This window comes from Athene cunicularia (genome assembly GCF_003259725.1).
Source record: "Athene cunicularia isolate RWA chromosome 2 unlocalized genomic scaffold, athCun1 chr2_part1, whole genome shotgun sequence".
Lineage (NCBI taxonomy): Eukaryota > Metazoa > Chordata > Aves > Strigiformes > Strigidae > Athene > Athene cunicularia.
In genome coordinates, this window is record NW_020799095.1 from 52013268 (window position 1) to 52026513 (window position 13246).

The 13246-nt window shown below is 41.1% G+C and overlaps 1 protein-coding gene across 2 annotated transcripts in view; it reads left to right on the forward strand.

Annotated features, from left to right (window-relative positions):
* NFATC1 (nuclear factor of activated T cells 1) overlaps positions 1-13246 on the forward strand; it is a 105960-nt gene that overhangs the window by 76124 nt on the left and 16590 nt on the right. The gene's annotated exons all lie outside the window — the stretch shown is intronic.

Genomic DNA, 13246 nt, shown 5'->3' on the forward strand with positions numbered 1-13246 from the left:
AAATCCCCTTCTCGTGCTCACCTATTAGTTATGGAAGGATGACATCTGGGCTGCCTCATAGTCTCAAAGGGCAGTTTGGCCACTGTGGTGACTGACTGGAAACCACCAGTAATTACTCCTGGTGCCCCAGTGGGTGCTGTTCACTGAGACCTGCACTGAAAAGGCAAAGCACCCCACATATGCAATGCCTTTGTGCCTGTTGCCGTTTCATTCAGACCCTTGGCCATAACTGTGGAATAAGGGAGAATGGGTTTTGCAGAGTGCCTCATACCAAACAGAAGCAAGCCACTTTTCATGTACTTGATTTTTTCAGGAATAGGAGCTTTTACGCCATCGCCATTGTTTCTTGTTAGTATCATATCCACCTTTAAGTGTTTTCCTTGTTGGAGGAGTGGGTGGGATATCTGTGCTTTATGACTGTATTCTGAAAACCAGAATATTAAATCATACCCATGAGTAAGAACGGTTACTTTTTTATTTTTTTTAAATAGATTGCTGCTCTACCTCTTTACAATTTGTTGTCTCACTGATTCAGTTCAGATTCCTTCATACAGCCTGATTTAAACTTCTTTTCAGTATTTCTTCAATCCTTGCACCTGTGAACAATATGAAAGCCAGAGAAATTGGATGTACTTGACCTCTCCTTGACTGCTACTCTAAGTATACCAAATCTTTCCCTCATCCCTAAAGTAATTTTAGAGTAATTAACTATTTTAATGACATTAAAAATTAAATTCACAAAGCATCACTCCATTAAAAAAGTGTATCTTCACAGTGTTTTGTAGCTATTTAATGATATAAGTTTTACCTGGAGGTACTTACGAAGTGTGGGGTATAGACATCTAGCATATTTATGGGACTACCAGACAAATAAAACACCTAACTCATTATGCCAGATGATATTTGGTAAAATTCTGGTTGCTTGTTTACCACTTTGAGGAGGCTTGAGTTATGTGTTTAATATATGTAGAGCAATCCTGGACCAGGTATAAAAAGAAATTTTTTTGTTTCGTCTTATGGGATCAAAGCAATATTAATTCCTTTTGGTCTGGAGTATCTCCAAATATAGACCATCTATACTGCAGAGTATAGATGGAAAAAAACAGTCAGTGAGTTTATATAAATATATATCCTGTATATGACATTTTTCTGCTTTGGTAATAGCGGGCAGCTGAAGTGATATAAAGGGAGCACCCAAAGAGACTTCAATGTGGCAAATAGGTTCTGGTCTTGGCAATCTTGTTATAAATCAAAATCTACAGTAGCCACCTGGGCTACTCATTAAATGTGCTGTCGAGTTCAGTATGTGAATATATGATTCAACATATAGAACGTATTTAAAATTCACCCCATAAAATGATACCTGATATATTATGGCTATGCTTTTGATATTGAAAGGTATCTGGCTTGTGTACCAGCACTCATTTCAAATAATTCTGAGTGCAACCTCCTAACAAAGATTATGGTTGACTCCCTTTGCTGCTTTCACAGCAAGATTTGATTTAAAGTGATTGAAATACAACATTTATGCCTGGTTTTGGTCCTCTATGGGAGCCCATGATCCTTTGCAGCAGGAGATGGGGTGCCTCCTGTCCTCACCAACAGAAGCTCTTGCAGCAACCTGCAGGGCGCTGGGACACCCTGGCAGAGCACCCCATGGCTAGCAATGGCTCCCTGGGTGTGTGCCACCCCTGCCTGGGGCAGCGAAGGTTACGCGACATTCCCATTTCAGATCTAACCTGGGAGTGGTGTGGGGTGCTAGGGTGGTGGAGCTCCTGGAAAATCCTTAGACAGTCTTCATGGACCTTTTAATTAAAAGTCCATGCAGTAAATGTTTTAAGAGAAAGCATTTTATGTTATGGTGAGTCTAATGTGCTGTACAGCCCTTTGAGGCATGAAGTGGAATTGGCATTACCTGAAGAGATGACCAGTTTGGAGAAGCTACAGGCTGATGAGAACTCTTCCTGGTCCCTTGAACCAGTTGTTCTCACAAGGGGATGAGAACATTCACCTAATTTATATCTCACTTCTAAACGTGCTCCTCTCTCCAGCCCTCTAACTAGTACTTGGGTCAAAAGCTGTGCTAGTCTGCTCTTGAACTAATCCTGCTTCTTTTCTGTTGACCGGGGCAACTCAAATAATTTTTCCAAATTTTAACTGCCAAGCCAGAGGCGGTGGAGTGTTAAGTTCACACAGCTTTCAGGATGTTCAGGCAGCTGGGAACTAGCCAGGCTCACAACAGGAGATGCTAAAGGTGACTTGAAATCACCTTCTTTATCCCCATTTCCCTTTCCTGGACCTAATGTAGCTGTGGTGGAACACAGAACTGAGCCCCAAATCTTTTATTTCACCAGGATGGAGAGAGTTCAATTAGGCATACTAATGCCAAGAAACATTTTTCAGGTTGTAAGTGGCACTCCCATAAGCTATTACGTTTTTTACCTGCAGCAGAATGACACTCAGTTGTGAAGTTATTTCCTGCCATTAGAAGCATCAAAGAAAGTAGTTTTCATTGCAGATTAAAATGAAGCTATTTTGAAAAAGCAAGAGGGAAACACATTGATATCAACAGGAAAAAATGTATGACATTTTCTCAGCAGATTTCAAGGTGTATTGTACACACTGTGATCCCATTTGTTATATTAATGTGCAGAACTTTACAAAATCAGTTTTTAATTGAAAATGAAGCAGCATCCTGGAGGATTCTCTAATTAAGGTATGACTGAGTACTGAAGCTGAAGATCTTGGCTTCTTTGAGCTTTACCTGGGTTCTAATCTCAACTTTTGAAATGAAATCCCAGTCATGTTGAAATCAGCAGCATTGCCGGCAGTGGGGCCAGGGTTCCACCCGCCATTGAAAAAACTGTTTTCCAGAAAGCCCCAAGTCCTGTGTGGGAGCCAGAAATGGAATAACAATACCTGAAAGACAGATCTCGTCTGAAGTTTTGTGTATTAATTCAGTTTCCTCCTCTCCATGCATACACTTTCATAAAGGTCTCTATCCTGATCTTGACTTGTTCGGATATATAAATCTTTGTGTAGTAAGATGAAAATACGTAGGCTGTAGACGAAGGTAGCTGATGTTTAGATACGTGGCTAACAGAAAGTATCAGAACCACATCATCATCTTTTTTTAAACAAGGAGGCTTTTGTTCTTGTGATTGTCTTTGCACAGCTGTGAGTTTTATAGCACCGTGCCAATGAATGCACTCATTGCGACTTTTATTTTACTCTGAAAAGGTAAATTGGGAGCATTAAGCCCCCAATAAGTATGTAAAAGTGGCAAAACCACAGGTAAAGTGTTACTGAAAGCTACAGCCTTGCCAGCCATTTCATTTTAAACATGGCTCTTTTAAAAATAACTTTTGCAGTAAAAGCTGTAACTCCTGGATGTAATATGAGCTATTGCTAATGTCATTCCCATGAATTGCTTACAGTGTTGAACTGTTAGATGTCTGACAAGTCCATATATCTCCTATACAGTATATATGAAAGTTTTTTGCCTCTAAACCATATGTTCTTTTTTCACTCCTCTATATTCTTCAAATGCACGTGGTTTGGTGATATAGTTTATTTGAACAGGAACCATAGCAGACAGAATTATTCTTTTGCTGAAATGTATCCTTTTTCATACATCTCAGCTTCATGATTAAAGCGATTGGCTCTCGAGGCATTAAGTTTAGTCTGCTGCTGCCACAATTATGCCTTTGAAAACTCCTGAGTGCACTCGGTGATTTCCAGTAGTCCAGATGTCATTAGAACAACACGCAGGTAGTCTGCAAAGTCCAGTAACACTGTCTACACTTCGGTCTGGCTTGGGTGAGCTTTTCCCTCCCTCCCTCTTGGCCAAGCCTCGCAGCTCTGGGAGAAAACAAATAGCTTTCCTCATGGAAAGTTTTACTTAATCTGGCAAGGTGCCTGAGCCCAGACCCTCCTCGTCTCTAATGATGATTGAAAGTGTACATGCTACCGTGATAAAACATGCTGAGTCGTTAACATTTGGGGCTTGGGTTGTACACGATGAGTAAGGGAGAACTGAAGTAATGCGTTCGAGTCAGACCTTCGGTGGACTTGCACGTCTGGGTTTGAGGGGTATCCTGTTACACAAAACCGCACACCCACAGGATCAGGTTTTGCTGTTTCTAGCGGGTTTGCTGAATTTGGTCTCCCTGGACGGTCACCAGAAGAAAGCCCCCAGAAGAGCAGCTGACCAGACTAGGTGTCACTTCTGGTTTTTCTCCAGTCCCAAGTGTGCAGTTGCCCACAGAGCAGACCTGCCTACCTGTTAGCTGCAGTATGCTGTGAAATCTAGCAGTGAACTTTGCTTTCTTCTAACATCAGCGCTTAGATTTCCAGGGAGGTCTTTGAGCCTCAGGCTTTCAAGGAAATGTCAGGTCCCTTCAGAGAACTCCTGAGTGCCTCCATCCTCATTCAGTGTTGGCAGACACTGGTGAAGGGAGCAGGAGGCTGGCCAAGCGATGGGAAAGCTGCAGAAATCAGCAGGCAGTGCTCTGCCATGTTTTGGTACTCAAAAATATTTTCAGTGTTGAAAACCCAGCATTCGCTTGATGTGTATCTGCATGCGCACCTTCACATTAAACATTTTGAGTCATTAAGTATTCAACTGAAGCCACATTGCACCCCCCCTTTTCAGCTTAGAGCCAGCTTCATGCTGCAGCCCTGCCAGTGGCTGTGCAGTTAGCTGGGGAAGAAGCCACTTCTCACTCCCATGCCTGATTCATTCTCTGATTTCCATAGTAATGGCTGTTGGCATTGTAGTTTCAAATGGTAAAGGTTTTGTGGATTATTTCTGTAAGTTTTCCCTGGAAATCAGGGAAGAAGAAGTCACTGTATCTGAGCCTTGGTAACATTTACATCTGCTTGTAAGCCTGGAGGAATGCCAAGGAAAATATGTGGCTTGCAGAAGCACAGGCTTCATGAGAAAGCTTTGTTCCGATGCAGTTCATTTTGGGAATATGTTGTTTGTTTGAAACAGTTCTGCTGAGCTGTGCAGCGTTAGCCAGTCAGGTGTGGGCTTGTGGCTCATGTACAACCTCCGTGCCATCGTGTCCTGAACCCATCCTGGAAAAACACTTCTAGGGAAGTTGTTGTAGAAGACCCCTCTTCTCCAGGGAGCAAAGTACCCACAGACCCCTGATGCATCGCAGCAGAGCTGGACTGAGGCAAGCTGTCAGCTCAGCCCAAGGAACACATACGTGTCAGAGGAAGCACTCTCATGAGTAAACTCTCTGACTTCACGTACAGCGCTCTTGGCTAAGCGCTAGCAAGCTGTAGTGCTGCTAGATCGCAGAGCAGCGAAGGGCCTGCCTCTGCTCCCACTTAAGTCAATAACACAGTTCCCTTTGGGTTCGTTGGGAACGGGACCAAGTGTATGGCTGGTAGTTAAAACGCATAATAGCTGCATTCATTGAAATCTGGTCGCTGATAGACAGGCAGAGAGGGAGTCTTTTCTAGCCGACTTCTGCACGGCACGGTTGATTGTTTCATCTGTATCTGCCGGACTGCTGGGGGGCTTGGTCATGGGCCTGATAGCAGCTTGACCATCGCTGTCGAGAGCGGGCTGCTTGATAACCTGGCTCCTGGTCTTTCCTCCCCTCCAAGGAGCTAATGCTGATTGCAACCAAAGGGGGCACAGCTTTCCAGAACAGGCTTATCTCCAGGCTGGGAGGAAGCTTATGAAAAAAAGCAGACCCTCAGAAAGTTCCCCTCCTCCTTTGTCACTGAGGAAGCCTGCAAAGCCTGGACATTGAAAATAGCTGGAAACAACTGGTGAATAAGAAATGCAGTAGGAAAACCATAGTCCTGTTCCTCATTGGCTGGCCTGGCTGGGCTTGTCTGCAAACCAGGGAACTGGACCGGCCCTCTGCCTGCTCTACAGGCTTTGTTTTGTCAGTAGGTCTTCTACATATTGCACATTTTGAAGCCTACTGCAAGACAAATATTGGAAAGCAAAGTGAGATGGTGCTGCAAGGGTGTTGAAATTCCCAAACTGTGTTGTCCCTGAGCACATGAATGGCAATATGAGCACTTGAACAGTCTTGAAAAGCAATGCTACGGGCTATCAAAGTCCATAATTCCTGTATAAAATTCTCTGGTCCTTACATGGTTACAGGTCATGTTATCCCACCATCATGTATGCACAAGAACATTCCTCACTTGCTTTGCCTTTGCACAACTAAAGGATGATTTTTCTACTTAATTTTGGCTCTTCTGCAGCCATATGACAGTGCAGAAGACAAGATTTGACTCTTCGTGTCTGTGCTGTCCAGATTGCTCTTGATGTAAAATTTCTGTGGGAGCTAGGGCTAAAGATTTGTTCCATTTCATAACTCTTATGATATCTTTGGGGTTGCAGAATAGGTATTGCAGTAAATATTATGAATCAGTTTTGATACCCTGGGAGCAACAGTCCGTTCTTTTTCTAGTGCTTCAGGGAAAAAATCTGTTTCATTGCCACCTCATAAGCAAAATCATCTTCAAATTACTTAAGAAGTAGAAAAAATGCTATTTTGGGTCACAAGAGAAGCTTCCAAAAATACAAAACTGAAGAATATTTATTTTAGCTTTTATTTCTATCCTGTATATGCAAATCCATACACTTAATAAAGTATGTATATGCATATATATGTGTGTGCACATAAGCAGACATGTATTTAATGAGCTGTAAGACTTGGTATACTAATTCTTTTGCTTCTTTGAAGTTGTGGTGGCTGAGAGTGATGTAAGTCCCTTCTACTCATGACTGACTTCTCTGAAAATCCTGCAGGTGCCTGTTGAGTAAAACCTTTTAGAAACATGAGGTCAGGTGGAGAAGCCCATCCTGTGGACTTTCTGTTGTGCAGCTAGTTTCTGAACTGAAATGCCCTTTACAGCTCTGAAATCTGGCTCCATGCTGCTGCCTGTCTCCGAGCTGCAGTTGTCACTGCTGCTGAATGTTTCTCAGGCATCGGAGCTTTTGCTATCCAGCTATTCTTTTGGAAGACTGAAGCAACTGGTAAAGATGATCCCTTCACTATTAGTTGGCTGGTTTTTTTTTTCCCTGTGATAACTACGTTCCACCATGGTCCACACTGTGCTTGGACTCAAGTATTCACTTCAGTGCTTTCACGTCAGAGCATCTGCATGAACCATTAACAACTTCTCCAGGCATCTTATAGTAATATGTCTCTGGGTCAGTAGTACTGTGAGGTTCAAATGTTTTTCTCAGTCTAAAATGACTATGTGTGAAATTGTCATATAGAAAGAGGTTAGCAGAGAAACTGGGCCTGATTTTTTCAATTGTGCACAGTCTTGTTTGTTTTCTTTCTTCTGAGAAGTTTCCCTGACTCATTAACTGTTAACTGTTGTGCAAGACAATACAGACCTGTCCCTTGGGTCCTAGCAGTCAAACTTCCTGAAGTTGCTAGAATTGATGCAATGCAAATTCAGGTTTTGCAGAAAGATATAGAGTCCAAGCTCTGACTAGATGTACCTCATGCAGCTCTCTTTGAGAGGTGGCCCTGGAAGGGCTACCAGCGATGAAGATGGCTGCTCTACTGCAGTCCCTGAGTTCCTAGGTAACTTTGGAAGAGTTCTAAGGGATTTTTGCTTATATTTCTTCCACGTAGAGAGTAGTTAGGGTGAGAAAAGATCTTACTGCAAAAGAAAAGGAAGCAAAACTGATTCCAGGACAGAAAATGCCATCAAACACCGGGAGACTACACTTTTTGCATCACTGGACAAACATGGTAGTAATGGCTGCTTCAGAGAACTTTCCAGGAATTCTCCCACTGTTTTCAGAAACCCAGGCTGGTCTTTTACAGGCCACACAAATGACCACTACAGTCTGTTTAAACCATAGACTCACAATTGGACGTACTGTGTCAGATCACCACTCGGTAAGAACCTGCAAACCTCCATTGTTGTCAGACAAACTGCTGGTTTGTGCCCTACTCGGCATATAGCCAGAATTGTAGAGATAAAGGTGACCATCTCCTTTTCAGGGGGGTTAGACTTACCTTTTTGAAATCAAATATCCCAGATATTTCACACTATTTCAGCCGTAAACAGAAGTCCTATAGAGGAACTAGCAGTGCTGAAGTCAAGGAAATATTTGCCACAAGAACATGCTAATGTGAAAGCATCTTCTGGCACTACTTTAGTAGCTACTTTACAAGTCCAGAGGTAGCTGCACCCTTTAGCTGAGTTGATGCATACTTGCTGGAAGAATCGGATCTGTGTGACAGCACTCCAGGACCCTGAGTTGGAACAGGGACTCTGCATGGGACTGCTCCCTGGCAAGGATTCAGCACAGTTGGGGGATCAGAGTCCTTTGTGACAAGTGCAAGCAAGTGCATGTGTATAGACACTTTTAATCTATTTGAGAAACATACTTTAAAAAAGGAAGCTTTCTCATAATGCTGTAGGACAGCTAGCAAGCATTTTAAAGTTTCAGACTTAGAGTATGGCTGTGAAACTACCTGGTAGTGTAATTAGAGTGAAAGAAGGCTTGAGAAAAAGAGAAATGAGAGGAAGGTTAAATATAACAGCCCATAAAAAAAGATGAGCAGAGATGAATTTTGGAAAAAAAGGGGAAAGGGTGAGTGTGGGTGTGAGAGAGAGGAGTTTGTCTAAAACTGAAATGGTACAAATGAGTAGTAATAGCCCAGGTTTTGACTGCCATGGAAAAGTGTACATAAAGAATACCTCACTTTGCCCCAAAATAATTTAAGTATAGAGAAAAATGAGAGGAGATGATGAAATGAGCAACATGCTCATTAAACTTACATATATCTGTGGAGAGAGTGTATCTGAGCAGTAAGTTCAAGTCAGAGGAGCCTGTCTGTCTTGTGTTGGTCTGCACTGAGGTGGCTGCACTGTGTGGTGGTAGGAGGTTTTGGTGGCCCAGCTCCACTGAGGCAGGACCCTCAAATAACCCTGGGAGTTATTTCTGTGTTGTATTGTCAGGTTTTCTGAGCAAGGAAAGGCTTCCGTGCTACCTCTGGGTGTAGAGAGCTCCTGTAGAGAGCCCAAAAAACCCTTGGAAATATGGTGGAAAAGAAGGGGGTGGGAAGTGCACTTTGAGTAGGTGCAGTCACATCATCTGAACTTAGTGAGAAATTTTCATATCAGTTTTAAGACATCTCTTGCAGTGTAACAAGGCATTCAATAAAAATGAGAAAAATCAGAAAACATGATCCATTGGCTCTTCCCCAATTAGATATTACCCAGAAAAAATATGCTAGAAGGAGTAGGAGTGATCAGCCTTTGACAAGGCAGAGGAGGATTTGTAAAAGCTCCTTTTCAAGGTTATACGATTGAAGAATAAAACAGGAAATCCCCTTACTTTGCAACTTTTGAAAGATGGCATTCAAATTACATTTAGGATATGATCCAAATGCCATGAAAATTTTTTCCATCAACTTCGATGGATGTTCTAAAACAGGATGTGTTAAATCAGGGGAAATAATAACAGAGTCGCAAGTAAATTAACAGAAGATTCACAACACTTTATGAATCACTGTATTAAAGAATCAATTAGAGTCAGCTATTTAAATAAAGGCAGAGTAGTAGCAAAAAAAATTTGAACTAGAAAAAATTAGAACATCTGCTGAAGTTTCCAAAGCTATATTTAATATTAACTTGGGAAAAGCACCTGGACTGAATGGTGTCTCATCAAAAATTTCTAAGTGTTTCCAGACCAAAATCACTCAGATACTTAAAAAAAAAATCCTCTGCTCAACTAAAAGAGAAAACTCCTCTCTAAACTGTTCCCTACTGCTGAATTTTGTTACAGGGAATATCACCATCTTAAACCAGAGAAGCAACAAAATGCAAATGTTTCTGTATGATCCAGTTTTTTGTTGATAAAGATCTAGTACCAGAGTCTCTGCCCTGCTGGCTGCTGCACACAAGCTGCACCTCCTGCCCTAGTGAACTAGTTTGCTGGAACAGGGCCTGCCCTTGTATAACAGTACAATTAGCTAACAGTGGGGTAGACTTTATTATTATAAAGAATATTTTGGATTCAAGCACTCAGCACAGAGTATGAAAAGTGAGCATACTTTTGGTAGAGATGCCAGATTTCCTTCCAAGAAATCCACAAATGGAAGGACCATTTGTCATTGTTAGGTGAATATTCAGAAGAAAAATTTTGAACTTTGAAGCAAACTTACTGTCTTTTTTTGTTTTAGTCAGGAAGGTAGTAGTAGACAGGACTGCCTATGTCTGATCGTGTGAGTTGTGACCCTAAAAAACATTTGGTCACCCAGCTAGAGATCAGCCAGCCGTATACCTGATGTTTCAGTGGCTATATTTATGGCTTCTGTGATGATGAAATCTAGATTTCTGCAACAACCAACATCATTTCTCTGCTGTCAGTTAAGACCTTGTTTCAGAGAGGAGCTGGCAGATGCCTGTGACGCCAGATGAGGCTGTATCATGCTTTCTGTTGTGCGTGGTCCCCTGAGCAATGCAGACCACTGCCTCCCGTTGCCTGTTTTTCAGAAAGTTGTGTGAAGACAGATTTAAATTTCATATGAAAAACTTTCATTGAGGGGAAGCACCACTGCAGGGGGAAAACCCCACCCCTTGACACATTAAAATGATTGCAAGGTTTCTTCTTTAAGATGTCTAAGTAGAAATATTTCTCATAACATGGAAAAGACCTACGGATTTCACATTTCTGCTGAAAAACTATAATCTTGTGGGAGAATTTACCTTTGGTTATTTTTGATAGAGACAACTAGAGAGGATCAGTATAGATCCATCTGGATGTAGTGTTGATGCACTGATTTCTACCCGTTCAGACCCCAAACCCATTTTTTTAAGAATGAATATACAAGCTGCAGGGATGATTCTTCTAGCTACCTCCTTACTTGAGATTACCCCACGTTTAAGTACAAACAGACATTTCTGTGTATCTTTTTCCTTTACAGACTTTTATTTATATTATGTATCTGTGTCTCACATGCCAATGGAAATCAGGAAAGGAAATTAATTTGTATGAATGGACTTCATAAATCTAATGATTTACCAGTAATGAAATCCTGGTTTGCAGAATGAGAAATAATAGGGCTTTTCCAAAATATCTTAATCCTTGGCTATGATTAGTGGCATAAAATGAACCATTCTTTCCTATGTGTCTGAAGTCCAAGTTGTGCTCCATGTAGCTATGTGATATTCTTTCCAGTCTCATGTCAGTAAATAATTGCAGTGCTGCTCTTTAGTCTGTCTCTGACCTTCACTGTGCTCGCCTTTCTTGAGCAAAACCTGAGAATTGTGACAGATTGATCTCCTTCTGTGATCTGATCTAGTCTAGTGTGAAAGGAAAGTTCATTAATCCTACTCCCAAATTCCTTAACCAGTTTACCATAAATGTACTGCTCTATAAGTATATGTAATACAGCATAGCCATAACAGTGCTTAAAACAGGATTAGGCAATACCTCATATTTTCTAACTATTTCTACTTTTACAGAAATACAAATTAACTTTTTTTTATAATGTTGAGGCTGATTTTTTTGTAAAAAAGAATTATTTTAACTAGTTTAGGTTTTATGAGTTTAGGCTAGAATATTGTCTAGTCTGTCTAATCTTGGCCACTTTGTGTAATTCTAGTTGTTATTACCTGAACACAAACCAAAGATGATACGTGTTTTAAGGAGCCTCTTTTGGGGATGGCAGGAACCAAGCAGCTTAGCATCATCTTGTTTTAACAATTAAAAATTGGCAGCTGTGTACTCAAACAAAGCAAGGATTTTTAGCCCTAGAGAAATCATTTAGAATCTAGAAAAGAAAAACCACATGCTACTAAAACCCTGTGTATGATTTTCCACTCTTCCCTAGAAAGCGGGTAGGGCTCTAGGGTCAAACTGTACCCGCACACATGTTGATTAAAGCCAACAGAGAAATGTGCTTGTCCTCTTTGGTAGAAATCAGAAGTAAGTCTGTGGACTTCAGAAAAGTTATATATGCTTCAAAATTCAGGCAAAATAAGACAACAGATTTACTTGCCTTTTTTGCATATCAACATTAAAATATTTCAAATAATCTTTAGGGAATAGTGAGCAAAATAGGGTATTTACAATGTGGTGACTGATTTATTTCCTGCCATGCCAGCACATGTACCTTGTGCATTTGTAGACCACCTTTACCTATCTGCCTGAAATTAAAAGGAGTTGATGTAAAGCCCATTGAAGTGAACAGGAATTCTTCTGTTGTCTTCTGTGCTCTTTGGATCAGGCTCCAACTTACAATCAATAGAACCTATCACTTAATTCTCTTAAAAGAAGTCCTATGTTAAAGGGAAAAAAAAAAATCTCTAATACTGGGTGAAGATTTAAGGGACCAAAAGTTGATGCAGACACAAGTTATAGTTCCCAAAGTAACTGTAAAAGATTATATTACATTAATATGTAAAGGTTAGCAGCACATATAATAAACTGAAATACGGTCTGTATTCTACATGTAGTGTGACTGACTTGCAGGGTTTTAAGAATCCTCACTTTGGTTGGTTGGGTTTGCTGATGTTTAAAGCAAAGTTTGTGTTGGTTACAAGGCTTTGGCCAAAGGGATCTGAAGGAGCCCTACCTTCTTGCACGTTATTGAATAGTGAATAAGTATATTCTGGGTGAAGGCAGCGTGACTGTTTCTGTCCCCCTTTACGTCAGTACAAAAGAGAAATTTCTCTCCTGGAGTAGTTGTTGTACAGGTAGGTAAGGTCTCTTTGTGCCATTTTGCAGGTCTCTTGAGTTGCTGTACTCTTTCATGTGGTCTGTAACAAGACAATGAAAACACTGCACCATGCATCTCCATGGCAAATGGAATCATTTCATCAATTTTCCATTTTCTGCAAAGTTTTTCACTGAAGTGGGGGGCCTTCTTTATGTGTGCAGAGCTTTCTGTTGCAGCTCTCCATAGATAGCCATGACAAAGAGAAAGCATGAAAGCTTCTAGGGCAGAACATTCATCCTCGCTTATCTGGCCCTCGGAGACATTAGCTAATCGAGGCATGATACTCCATACAATAGGACAAGTCCTGTAAAGCTACCTCTCTTATCCCAGTGAACATGGAGACTTATCATTCCCATGACCATTTTACAGGGTTTGTTTTCTTCTGACAACAACATCCACAGCCTACCGTGCTATCGACTCCCAACAATGAATCTGATGCTGGCTTTGTGTGTTATCGGCTCCCTAATAACTGTCTTTTTTTTTTTTTTTTTTTTTTTTTTTTTTCCCCCCCC